We start from the raw sequence: 13,037 nt of genomic DNA on the forward strand, positions 1-13,037 counted from the left end.
GTGCTGAGTAAGGGCTATGTGGCTATGTGTATGGGTTCTGTATGTGTATGGACTAAGTGGTTGTGTATGGGATGTGGTATAGATACATATATGTATGTGCACATGTATATGTATTGGAGTGTGTTGTGGTTGTGCATGGGTATACATGGATGTGTGCATGTGCATATGTGTGAGCATGTGTGATACATGTGCCATTGTGTGAATAAACTGGTATGCATGTGGGTGTGCATATCATGTGCATGTGTGGTTGAGTTTATGAGTGTGCATACATGTATGTAAAAGCAGGTAGTTACACGTGGCTGTGTGAGAGCGTGTGGATTTGTGCATATGGGTATGTGGTGTGCACGTTTGTAGCTGGGTGTGTACAGTGTGCATCCCAAGGCTCCAGTTCTTACCTACCTTTGCTGTCATAGCAAGAGATGCCTGCTGCCCATCACCAGGGCTGGCAGCAGGGGATTCTTTATTTCCCAGGCCTTCCACGGTGATTAAGTCTCCAAACTTTTCCTTAACCATCATATCTTCAAAATGAAAAACCAAATTGCATCTCCGAGAGCTTGGAAATCGATTTCTTTCAAAATGAACTTTGGGCGAAGCGATTCCAAAGAGAAATGAGAGGAGGAAGGTAGGAGGGGAATGGGGAAGGGACAGAGGGCCTGGTTTGGGGCCCCAGCAGGGCAGGGCAGGGCGGGGCAGGGGAGGGTGGGGCGGGGCAGGGCGGGGTGGGGCGGGGCAGGGCAGGTACTGGTCTTTCCTGGAAGGTGGGGGAGGATCAGGTGTGCTCTGGAAGAGGCACAGTGACTGTGTAGCCCCAGTGGGTACAGAGGCAATGGCGGACTTGGGGTGACAAGGGCTGTTAGAAGTGGGCTCTCAGACTTTCCAGCATCCTGAGTGAGTCTTCCCCTCCTTCCTGTGTGCTTTCAACAGTATCTCCACGGTCCTGAATAGTGCTTGTGCATGGGGCAGGGGCATGGGGGGCCTGTGCAGGGGGTTGGCTTGGTCACGGCTGTACTGATGTGTTGTAGGAGTTGAATACTCTCAGCCTCATCAGGTGGGAGGTCCATGCTGCTGGCCTCTTCCTCGATGCTCAACTCTACTACTGCTGCTGCTGCCACCGCCACCACCGCTGCCACTGTCACCAAGCCACCGCTGCTGGACAGCCCTAGAAATAGGTTGGAGAGGAAAAGGCCAGGGCAGGTTGGGGAGGACTTGGAGGCTAGGTCAGCTGGGAGTGGGGGAAGAGAAGGGACCTGGGCTGGAGAGGGTGACCCTGGGAGGCTGTGGCTGACAGCTTTTGAGCCAGGGGGACCAATTGTGGAGGCCTCTCCTGTTCCCTGTCTGGCTCAGCTCTGGCTGGCAGCCGTGGGTGTTGAATACTGCTCAGCTGAGCGTCAAGCACTTGGGAGGGAGCAAGACAGCTAGATGGGTGCGCAGTGCAGTGGTAACGGCAAGGGTGGCAGCAGGAGGTGGCAGGGGAAGTTGGCCAAGGTGGGGGGAGGGGGGGATGAGGAGACTTTGGAAACAGGCCTTAGGGGCCCAGCTGAAAGATGCAAAACAGCATATTGGAGGTGGCCTTGAGTGGGGGATGGGGAACTTGCCTTTTCTCTCACAGCATACCAGGAAATGAGGAAGCAGGGTGCTCACCCACTGGGGGAAACTGAGGCTCAGAAAAGCAGGCTATTCAGTGGCTAGCAAGTCGGAGATGGGATTCTAGAGCCCAGCGTTGGGAGAAAGCAACAGAAGGTGTGACATACCTTAAGGCTGGGGACTCTCCTGTCCTTTTCATCCCCAGAGAATTCTTTAGACAGGAAGGGAGGACACATTTGAGGGGTGGGAGAGCAAGCTTAGTCTTTACTGCTCAGTGGCCTTAAGTCCCTGCTTTCAGTGGCCTCAGTCTACTTCTCTGTGAAATGGGAATAATCTTGGACTAATTGTCAATACTTTTAAGTTTTTGTGATGAACCCTGAGATTCCAGCACTTAATAAATAAGAAATGAAGCCCATTACTCCTAGAAACTGCCTCTTAACTGTTGGACCCCTCCCTCCCCCCCCAGTTACTCTTGGGAAGTCTGTGTTTCAGTCTCTGTCCTGCATGGGAACCCTCAGGTCTTTCTGAGATGTGCTGGCACAGGGTCACTGGGCACTGTGCTTCTTTCCTTCCCACCTTCATGTCTTTGTCTGTGTCCCTCACCCCCTCTCCCACTTCTCCCTCCCCCTCCCCACCTCTGGCTCCCGGAACCCTGGAGGGCTGCTCCCATGAGAGGTTCATTTTCCTTTCCTCATGCAGGTGACAGACCCTGCTGCCAATAATCTCCTGAGACAAATCAACAACACTGAAGTCCAGTGGTTCTCTGGCCCTGGAGGAATCCAGGTAGATCGAAGTGGAAAAAGTACCGAGGGGCTCTGAGGGCGGGGCCTGGAGGGGCTGCCACAGTCAACAGATGCATCAGGGGCTCACCTGCTACCTCCCTGGAAAGCACCTCCTCCCTCATCCTTCAGGGTGCTCTGAGGGTGTAGGATGGCAGGCCTGGCTGCAATGCAAGGAAGAGGGGGTCCATCCTGAAAGGCACCCAAAACTGCCTGGGAGGAAAGGGATCTTCTGCTGGGCAGCAGGGAGCCATGGGAGGCTGAGGATGGTTGTCTCTCTGCCTTCTTAGCTCTCAGGGTGGGTCTGGCCAACCTCTGGGGACCAGAGCCCTCACCCTACCATGGGTGAGGGGCGTGGCGAGTGCTGGAGGTGAGATTCTGCACAGGCTTCCTCCCTGGTAACCGGGAGAGCCTGGGCCTGCACAAGCTCAGGCCTAGGGTTGGGGGTTGGGCAGATTCTTGCAGATATTTGTGCCTCCTCCTTATTCTGAGGGAGGGGCTCTGTCTGCACTAACGAAGTTTTCAGATGAGGAAAGCCAGGGTTCAGAGTCATAGTGGAAATGTGCTTGCGGGCCTCTGCATCAGCTCTGAGCACCGTGCAGTAGGACTCAGCTCAGCAAAGTGAGAAAAGATGTTTGCTTGAGGTTTTCCTGCCTAAACAGCCCAGGATCCCTTCCCTATAGGGCTATCCTTAGCAAAACTACCAGAGACAGAATCACCCACGTTGGAGATACAACTCAGAGTGAGAAACTGACTTGACCAGGACACAACCGGAGTCAGTGGCATATCTTTGGGTCTTCTCCTTTAGTTGGGCCTCATGGCCGCAGGCTATGAATATGTAGGGCAAAAAGACCTCACTGTGCTGAAGTCTCTCTTGCTTCATGGTTTCGTGGCACTACCCAGGTTGGGCAGGGAGGGAAACCCAGTACCACGACAACCAGCTACTGCCCTGAACAGCAATACAAAATGGATGTCAGTGAGACAGCAGGGGCCGAGTCCCCTTAGGATTTTAGGGATCTCCAGGCTCAAACCGAGCAGCCAGCCAGAACATCATCAGTAGAGGACCCTGTCTCTCAATTTCTCCCTCTCCCGATGCACTAGCTTCCCACTGACGTTTCTAAGTGCCCCCCAGGCCCTTTCAGCCCAGTGAGCTCTGCCACACCTCAGTTAGGTTCACCCTAACTGAGTTCTGGCCCTCAGGGTCTTGTGTGCCTGCTGAGAGCCATTTGACCACATAGCCTCCTTAAGGACAGCCTCCCAAAGGAGGGAAGGAGCTTTATTGGTTGGCCACCAGAGGGAGTATAGGGGAGGGAGAGGAGGGGCAAGAGCTTCCAATACCTCTCTGGAATCACACTGGATTGGATCCAGACCCTTTCTTAATGTTCCACTTGTACCCAAACATTAGAAAGGAAGGCCAGGGTTGAGAGATCTTTGTCCTCCAGTCGGCCCTCAGGCTCTGCCCAGTCTTCCCCTAATGTGACAAGTGACCAGCCAGCCCCGAGTAATGAACAGAGTTTAAAAAAATATGCCTTTTAGACATGTAAAAACAACTTAGTCAGGGTCCCCACCACACGCAAGGCACCCCGATAATCAGAACTCAGTGACATCATTCAGAATAACCAGACGCGGTCTTAGAACCCCATGGCACCCATTGGACAGTAGATAAGCGGAGACTAAGGACATGCTCTCTGCACATCTGGAGAGATGACACCTTCCGTCATCTGCCCTCAGGCTAGAGAGTCTCCTCCAGGAGCCTGGCGCCTGCTTCCCAGATTTCTATTAGAGACTGGACCTCAGCCAAGATGTGTTACAGGTGAGCAGCCTTAGGACGGCGGTGAGGAAGTTAGAGTGTGAACATTGTGTGATGACCCTCAGCAGAATCAAATATAACTTTTGTTACACTGTATCTGCCCTTTTGCTGGAGACATCCTGGAAGGGCAGGAGTGTGCTTGTGTGTGTGTGTGTGTGTGTGTGTGTGTGTGTGTGTGTGTGTGTGTGTATGTGATATACCACCATAAAAGTCTCCTCTAGTGCTCTTTTATGACTTGTATTTAGTATATTGGCTGCCATTCCCAAACAGTTCTGGATTCTTCCTTGACTACCAAAGTCCTGTACTCATCAAAAACAATAACCCCAGCAGCCCGACTCCCTAAGTAGAACCACAAACTCTGTTCTTCAGTGTCTGGCTTAGGTCACTGAGAATGTTCCAATGACCTCTTAACAGATGGGTAAACTGAGGCACAGAGAGAGACTGTGGCAATTTTCTACTCTGAATGTCCCTCCTCACCCTTCTGCTCCCTTATACCCCTGTCATGCCCCTGTCTTGCTGAGAAAAGGAGACAGAAGTGGTGTGTGTGTGTGTGTGTGTGTGTGTGTGTGTGTGTGTGTTGGGGGTGTGTGTGCTCTGAGCCCCAGTTGGTACTCAAAGCCCAATACTGAACACTGAAGGAGCCACTCAGCCTTCTGTGGGTGTAGTGTGGCAGGTGCCAGGATGGTCACATCTTTTTGCTGGTCCCAGTGTCTCATTCCCTGAGGCTGACCCTAGGAGCAGGCCCTGCGGGTTGCCCCAGGCTATGCTGACATTACTTCTGCAGGGGATAGGCGGGAGTTAGAAACATGGCCCAAGGGGTTACCTCAGGCAAAAAAAGAGTCTGATACAGTCCTGGCCTGCAGGTGACCTCCACTGCCTGCTGCCTTCTACCCCACACCCGTGTTCAGACCTCTGAGGCTCCAAATGTGCCAGAGAGAGAGAGAGAGAGAGAGAGAGAGAGAGAGAGAGAGAGAGAGAGAGAGAGAGAGAGAGAGAGAAGGAGGAGGAAGGGAGGGAAGGAGGGAAGGAGGGTGGGGTGGGAAGGGAGGGAGAGAGGGAGAGAGAGTGTGTATGTGTGTAACTAGGACATGAAAAAGCTTTCATGGACCTAACAAGTCAGTCATCTGACCAGGGGAGGAGGGAAAGTTTTTCTAATAAGACCTTCTGTCATTTGACACAGGAATGTGTATCTGTCTACCCACAAGTAGTTCCTGCCGTAGGCTTAGTGACACTTCTGTAGATCTGTTCCTTCAGTGGGGTCTGACTGAAGACCAAGCCTAGCTGTGCCCAGGAACAGCACCAGACAGGGATGCCAAGCTGCAAGGTAGATCAAGTCACCCAGTTGTCCTTTGTGGGAGTCCACACAGCCTAGGGTGCTGAGCGACAGGCTGAGTGAATAGTCACTAGTAATACCCAGGGGTCTCGGAAGAACAGGTCACCTCTTGGAGACAGCCATCAAGGGGGCTGCCTTAGGAAGCTGCAGATGAGGGATGTGGTCAGAGCCGTCATGCTATGCCTTGTGACTTGGACAGAGCCACCACACCGCTTCTGGAAGTCCCTTCTCTGCAGAAGGAGCAGCTTATGACCAGGAAATGGTACCGGGAAACGGAAGCCACGGGATGAAGCTGAGGGGCCTAACAATACACAAGATCAGGAGAGTTAGGGGGGGCCAAGGAGCCTGGCTAAGATCCTGGGGAAAAAGTACAGCCTCTCCATAGTCTAAGACCATGAGACCTCATGGGACAGTTGGTGGGAGCCGCTGTAGACTGGGCCAGAGCCTCATCTGGGACAAACACAGGAGAGTCCCAGCTTCCCTCAAGAGTCTGTTCCAGAGCCTCCTGCTTGTCCATCCCCACAGGAAACCGTCAGCATGGAGCCTGAAGAAGCTGTGCTTTCCGAGGCCAGGCATCCTCGGCTGCTGGGCAGAGCAGTTCTGCCTGTCTCAAGCTGCCAGGGACGGGCAGCACAAGGGCTGTGGTCTGCTGTGTGCTGCCCACCACTCTGAGTGTGCCCTTGCCTCTGTATGGCCCCTTCAGCCTGAGGTTTATCTACCTACTCTCCAGGTGTCTCTCTGGCCTCCAGGTCCGACTGGGAGATGAGCTGGGGTTGCAGCTTATATAATCTGTTCCAAAGACTTGGTACTCGGCCCCATCTGGGACAGGAGAACAGATGTGGGTGAGGCTGGACCTTCAGGAACTATCTAAGTAAGCCCAGAAACAGAGAAAGCAGCAGGCGGTTCTAAGAGTTGTTGTGGGTACAGAATTTTGTACCTGGAATTGTGTACTGTACAAGGATGTGTTCCCCCAGAGCTGGGTGACAGCCCCAAGTATCAACCTAAGCCTATGACTTGAAACTTAAGGCTTTGAGAGATTAATATATATATTCTTATGTGTGTATGTGTGAGTGAGGCTGTCTGTGGAGATGAGAAGTGTTGTCTCCTGAAGTTAGAGTTAGAGGTGCTTGTGAGCCTCCTGGCATGGGTGCTGAGAATTGAACTCAGGTCCTCTGGAAGAGGATTATTTACCCCTAACTGGTGGCTGTCTCTGTAGCCTCCTGAGGGATGTGTTTTGAGATTAAGAGGCCAGATCCATAAACACTAGAAAACTTGCGACAGGCCACTCACAATCTTTATCAGAGACAGAGACCTGGATGGTGGCCTGGGGGCTCTCAGAGTTGCAGTCAGCCATACCTCTAGGTCCATGAAGTACCCCCATGCTCACATTGGAACTTCCTACCCAGATCTCTGAGACACTTAAGGCGGGGTTTTGCCTGGCCCGCCCTGCTCTGTTACTCTCAGGCTGATGGCAGACACTGGGTACTTATGATAGCGCGGACAAGAGCAGCAAGGGAGGGCAGGACGAAGGGGCCATAACTGGAGGGAGGGGCCGCTAAGGTCAGAGAGGGAGAAGCCTGTGACTGTCCAAGGGCCTCTTGATCATTCCTGATGTAGGGACCGATTATGTGTACACTAGGAGCCTGCTGAATAATGGACCAGGTCCTGAGGTGCTCTGGGGACTGTCCCTGAAGACCCCTGAAGATAGACTGGGAATCCCCTCTCAAGTCCTGGGGCCAGTGTCCCTGCCCCTGGCTCTGTACTGCTCTGTTCCCAGTCATGGATCCTGTCACCCTCCAAGGAAGTGTCAGATGCTGCCCTCCCAAGGTGGGACACAGAGCGGGAGAGGGTGTGGTGAGGAGCGCCCGCGCCCGCATTGTCTCTGTCTCTGTCACTGGATGCCTTTACCTGGTTCCTTTTACCTAGCCTCCTGTTACTGGTGTTATTTTTAAAAGTTTCACTTTGTAAACGTTTGTGCTTTATTTGTTTATTCGCTAGAATTACCGGTGCATTTATGCATTCAATATTTAAAAGGTAAGCGTGTGCCATACGGAGGCTCCCCTCCCCTTCCCCAGGGACCAGACTCCCTCCCTGGAGGCAGGCTGCTTTGCCAATGACTTCCCCTCCAAGGCGTCTGCTTAGAAGAACAAACACAGGCCTGGGAAAACAAGCAGAACCTTATGCTCTCCCCTTTAACTCAGAGCGCCAGCCTTCCATCACTGGGATCTCCATGCAGTTTCCTACCAGGATCTAGTTAATATCTAAGAACACTCCTAAAGACCAGAGAGGTTAGGACTTGGTCTGGAGTCACACAGCTTGGTAGCAGGATGTCTAGCTATTGCAGAACACCTGTGGTGTGGGCTAGCAGAAAGAGGCAAAAAAAGAGGGATGGCTGGGGGTGGGGAGGTGGGGGGTGTGGTGGGGGTGAGAGGTGAGGGAAGGAGGGTGGGAAGGTAGCAGAGTAGGGAGGGCTCTCCTCTACTCTCTGCTTGGGAGTGGGACGCCAGGCTGAGAACACCCCTGTCCTGCCCTGTCCCTGTTCAAGTTCTCCTGCGGGCCACTGGAACTGGAACATGCCATCTGGAAAATAAGTGCACAGTGGGGCAGGCAGTGTCAGGATATGGAACTGAAGAGGTGGTGTAGCACGGAGGCACAGAGTCATAGAGGCACGCACGCACGCACGCACGCACGCACAATATTCTGTTCTTTCCTGTGTCCTCCTGGGTTCTGGGAGGTGACTCCTTACCCAGCTTCACTGCAACTCAAGGCTGTAGCTTTAAGTACTGGGCTCTGGGCACACCACACTGAATCCTAGAGCATGGTCCAGAGGATTTGGGTCCCTGCAGGGCTATCCTGACCCCCTGTCCCCACTGTGTGCTGCTGGGCAGGAGCAGGCCAGTCGGCTTAGCTTGGAGGCCAAGTGCATGGGAGGGGCTGATCTCTACATGGCAATGGTGACCTAGCCAGAGTCCTGGCCTTAGCAGGGGCCAGCCAGTCGCTGCTGTGGTTGATGCTGGTGACACGTCAGCTCAGCCAGCCTGGCTGGAGACTCTGGAGTCCCTGTGGGCCCTTGGAGAGACCACTAGGAATTCCCAGCTCCCTCTCCATTTCCTGATGTCCATATCATATCAAATCGGATGGATTTCTGAACTCCTGGCCCCAGGGATCCTCTGGAGTAGCTGGGATGAGCGCGCAAGCCGTTGCGCCTGCTCATTTTCTCTGCTCTTCAGCTTCACTGAAAATGTCCAGAAATGGAAGCGATTGTTAGCTGCCATCTGGCCTGACCCTTCCAATTTGCTGTGTGACCTTGGGATGTATGGTCACCCTCTCTGGGTCGGTACCCAACACCGACCTAGCAGCTTCCAAACCCTAGCTACATATCATTGACCTGTCCATTCCTGACCCCTCCTCACACACGGTGTGAGTCTGCACTCCCACTCCCACCCAGGGATTCTATGAGCCCAGAAACCTGTACCGGAAAGGCATGGGCCCAAGGACAACTGGCTACTGCCTCATGGTCTGATGGTGGCCTCTGGCAAGTTAGGACCCTGGGACCAGGCCTTCATTCTGCTGGGTCCCTCTCCCAGCTTTACTCCTGGAGGCTGAAATGATCCTGGCTATGCAGCCTCAGCTGGTCTGGAACTCACGGCCATCCTCCTGCATTCTCCTCCTCCTGAATGCTGTGGTGACCTCAGTTTCCTTGGCCTCTCATGTTTCTCCCACACTCCCAAGTGCCAGGGGACCCTGCTGTAGGCAGGGGAGTAGTGGAGGTTTGGGGGGAAGGGAATGGCAGGCCGTGGTGGTGGTGGGTGGGGGAGCTGCCTCCTCCTTAGTCTCCAGGGGCTTGTGTTCCACCCTGGCTCCTGAGGAGGAAAGGGTTTGGGAGACGAACTGATTGAAATGTACTTTCCGTCTCGGGGGTGGGGGTAGGGGTGGGGGTTGGGGGGGGAATTAAAGTCTTCAGTTTGAGAGCGTGGCGACAATTAGTGTTTAATCAGGGCGGTTCTAGAATGTAGAAAAGTGCCCTATCTGGGGAGGGCACCTGGCCTCAGGGCTGATTACAGACCTGCTTCCTGTTGGTGCACCAGCCCCCCCCACCCCTACAAAGACTAAAATATAATTGCTGCATCCACTTCTTTTCTGAAGAAGAGGAGCAGCTTGTAGAAAGCTGATGCCAGGGTCCTGTTGCTCCATCTTGTTCTGTGGGGGCCACGAGGAGGAGTAGGGAGAATGGAACCCCAGAAGGAAGGCGGCACCATCTTCCTTAGGGATTAGCGTCGAAGCCTCTCCCATCTGGCCCAAACCCTGTTCCTGCCCCTTATTTATGGGTTGTGCGGCCCTGGGAAACCCACAAGTCTCTGTGCCAGTCTTGCATCTAAGAAGAGGACAACCCAGTGGGAGGCTGTGCTGTGCTCTGCAAATGCACCCCTGGATCATAGTAGGTCCACGCTGAGGGAGAAGAAGGTGGGGTCAGCTGCTGAGCGGGTTTGGGCTGCTGAGCCAGATGGTTCTCTGGTCACACATTCTGGATGCCAGGAGAAAGAGCTGGAGTCTGGGAGCATGGCTTCTAGGCAGAAGACTTGGGGTGGCATCGGACCCCCCAGCTAGCTGTGTCCGGAGCCCTGCTGGGGAATCTCTAGATGAGACCTACAGTTCTCTATGCTCCGGTCTGGTTGCAAACGCCGGTAGCATTCACCATCTTGTCTCTCCAGCAGGGTGGGTGTCTCCGGGTGGGTCAGCTCCCAGGAACAGTTTTGGGTTCCAAGCTGGGGAGTCAGGGCCTCACATCTACAGAGTGTAACATACCAGGTATCCTGTTAAGTTTTCCTGGCCCTTGTGTTGGTTTCTTATTACTCATCTGTGAGGCAGACAGACTCCTCCCAGTGAGAAGCCAAGTGATGGGGCTTCGCTGGGCTGAGGCGGGGCCAGGGCTCTGTCCGGATCTGGTCGTATTGCAGCAGCCAGAAGCTGCAGCTGTGTGGGTGGGCAGGCGGGAGCAGGCCCACAGGCTTGGCTAAAGGCCCTCGGGAAGCCTGTCATGAATGAGAACAGGAAGTGTTAGGTTCAAGTTCTGATGTGGTGAGAAGGCAGAGTTTCTTTCTCTGCCTCCATCCTCCATGCCATGGAGGAGACTCAGAGACGAGGCTCAGAAAGATGGTGTAGACCTACATTGCTGGAGACTCTAAGGCCGTGCCTCGGTTTTCTCTTCTGTCCAATGGGCTCATGACCCCTCCCCTCGGCTCATGCTCTAAGACCAAAAGCATAAGGCTATAATGCAGTGGTTCTCAACCTTCCTACTGATATATTCCTTAGGACAGATTCTCATGTTGTGGTGACCTCCAACCATAAAATCATTTTTGTTGCTACTTCATAACTGCAATTTTGCTGCTGTTTTGAATTACAATGTAAATAATCTTAGGCAACCCTGTGAATGGACCGTTCAACCCCTAAAGGGCTTGCTTCCGGCTGGCTTTGAATCACTGCTAGAATGTAAGGCATGAGCCGGGTAAAATCTGAAGAGAGGGGACTACTTGGGGGGTACAGGTCAGTTCCCCCAAGATAACACCTAGTCTTTGGGGAGGTCTCAAGAGACTAGGGGGTGCGGGATGTTGATTCGAGCCCTATCAAGAGCCCCCTTCTTCCCTTCATGTGCGGTACCCAACAGTTCTAAGTGAGGGAATTCACAGCCAGGCCTGAGTAGGTGGGTAGGTGGCGCTGGCTTAGCCAAGAAATGCCCGTCTCTGATTCGTGCCTGGTTTCCACGGCAACCGATTGATTGCCCCAGCTGCAGACTCAAGGAGACTAAGCCTTCTCCCAAGCTGGGCTGGCTGGGAGGCCATCACGGCAGAGGTACCTATGCCTCCTCGATGGGGTCACCTTAGCTCAGCTCAAGAGCCATAGCTGACACCTGGGACGTGCACATGTGATGACGTACCACGAGGAGGGCCCTAGTGTGTGTGAAGCACCTACTATGTGTGACTGGAATCCTAGAGCCTTGAACTGACCCTGGCACGGCAACATCCCAAGCCTGGAAGCTTAGCCACTAGGCCCAGAGGCTGGCGCCTGATGGTGCTCTGGGGACGAGCACAGTTGGTGGAAGCAACCGGTTCTCCTGGCACACTAGGACAGAAGGGCAGTGCATGGGACTGTGAGGGAGGCCAGCCTAGAGTGACGGATGAGTCAGGCTGTGGCTTGGCTGAGAATGTGGTTGGGTGGGAATGAAGAGGATCGGGGTGGTGCAGGGGTGGCCAAAGGCAGGGAGGGTGACCAGCAGGAGTCTGGGCAGAGGTCTGCCCTCCAACTATACTGAAGTGACCAGGCTAGTGTCTGCTTTGTCAGCAACTAGTCCTCTGGCCACACCTGCTTTCTGAACAACCCCTGTCCACAGCCCTGCTTCCTGTTCAGGTCTAGACGCAGGCTTCCAGAGATTTCCTCTGCCTAGGCCTGCTGAATGTCTAACCTCTAGAGAGGTTCCCAGGCACCGATGGCGATGGTGGCTTCTCTCCTCTCCTTTTTATACTCTTGCATTTATTCTGTCTCCCCAACCCCTAGAACTCCCTCTGTTCTGCCCCCCCTGCTCCCCCTCCCCGCGTTCCTTTCTTGTCCTTGGAGGCAGTTTTACAGTGAGCCTGGCCCTAATCCCAAACTGTTCCACTCAGTGTGGCTCTCCTCCCAACCTTGCTCTCTGACCTGCCTCCTCACCCTCTTCGTTTCCAGCCTCTGCCTCGTCCCCGGTCCCCAGATGGGTTCTTTAGGCCTGGCCTCATTGACATTCTACCCATGACAGTCTTAGTCGCACGCCTGCTGCAGGAGCTGTTCCGGTGAAGGAGCAACACAGAGAGGTTGGGCTGAGGGCTGGGAGGGGGCAGAGGGGGTGTTCTGGGGGTGTCTGTCTAAGCTTCAGTCTGGGGCCTAAGCAGGACGGGTCAGGACAGATCTGGACAGACTGCAAATCTTGTTTGCCACTGAGCACTGCAGACCCAGAGCCTCAAACCTCAACGGGCCACACCCAACAGCCAGGGAGGCCTTTTGATCTTCTTTTGGGAGGCGAGGCTCATCCCCAGTGGGACAGCTGGCAGGATCCACCCTGTGTGACATCTGGGACATCCTGGTTCCAGATCCCCATACTCTGCTGAGGGCCTTGGAACAGCTGAGCAGTTGGTTTGAAAGCTTCCAAAGCTCCTGGGTTCCTGAGGTGCTGGGGAGCCTCTACGAATATAAACGGGGTTTCACAAGGAAGCAGGAAGGGGTCCTGGAGCATTTCACAGAGAGCTCATAGCCTTCATAACAGGAGCTTCAGAGATCAGTGGACAAAAAGTGAAGTGGGGCCCAACTGTATTAATTACCTATTTCATTACTCTTCCTTCTCCTCCCCCTCTTCCTTCCTCCCTCCTCCTTTTTTTTGAGGCAGGCTTTCACTATGTAGCCCAGGCTGGCTTCCGAGTCTCAACAATCTTTCCACCTCAGCTGTCTATGATGCATTTCAGGTTTTCACCACCCCATCTGGCTTTCATTTATTACATATTTAGTT

Source organism: Micromys minutus, assembly GCF_963924665.1.
Source record: "Micromys minutus genome assembly, chromosome: 27".
In the NCBI taxonomy this organism is placed as follows: domain Eukaryota; kingdom Metazoa; phylum Chordata; class Mammalia; order Rodentia; family Muridae; genus Micromys; species Micromys minutus.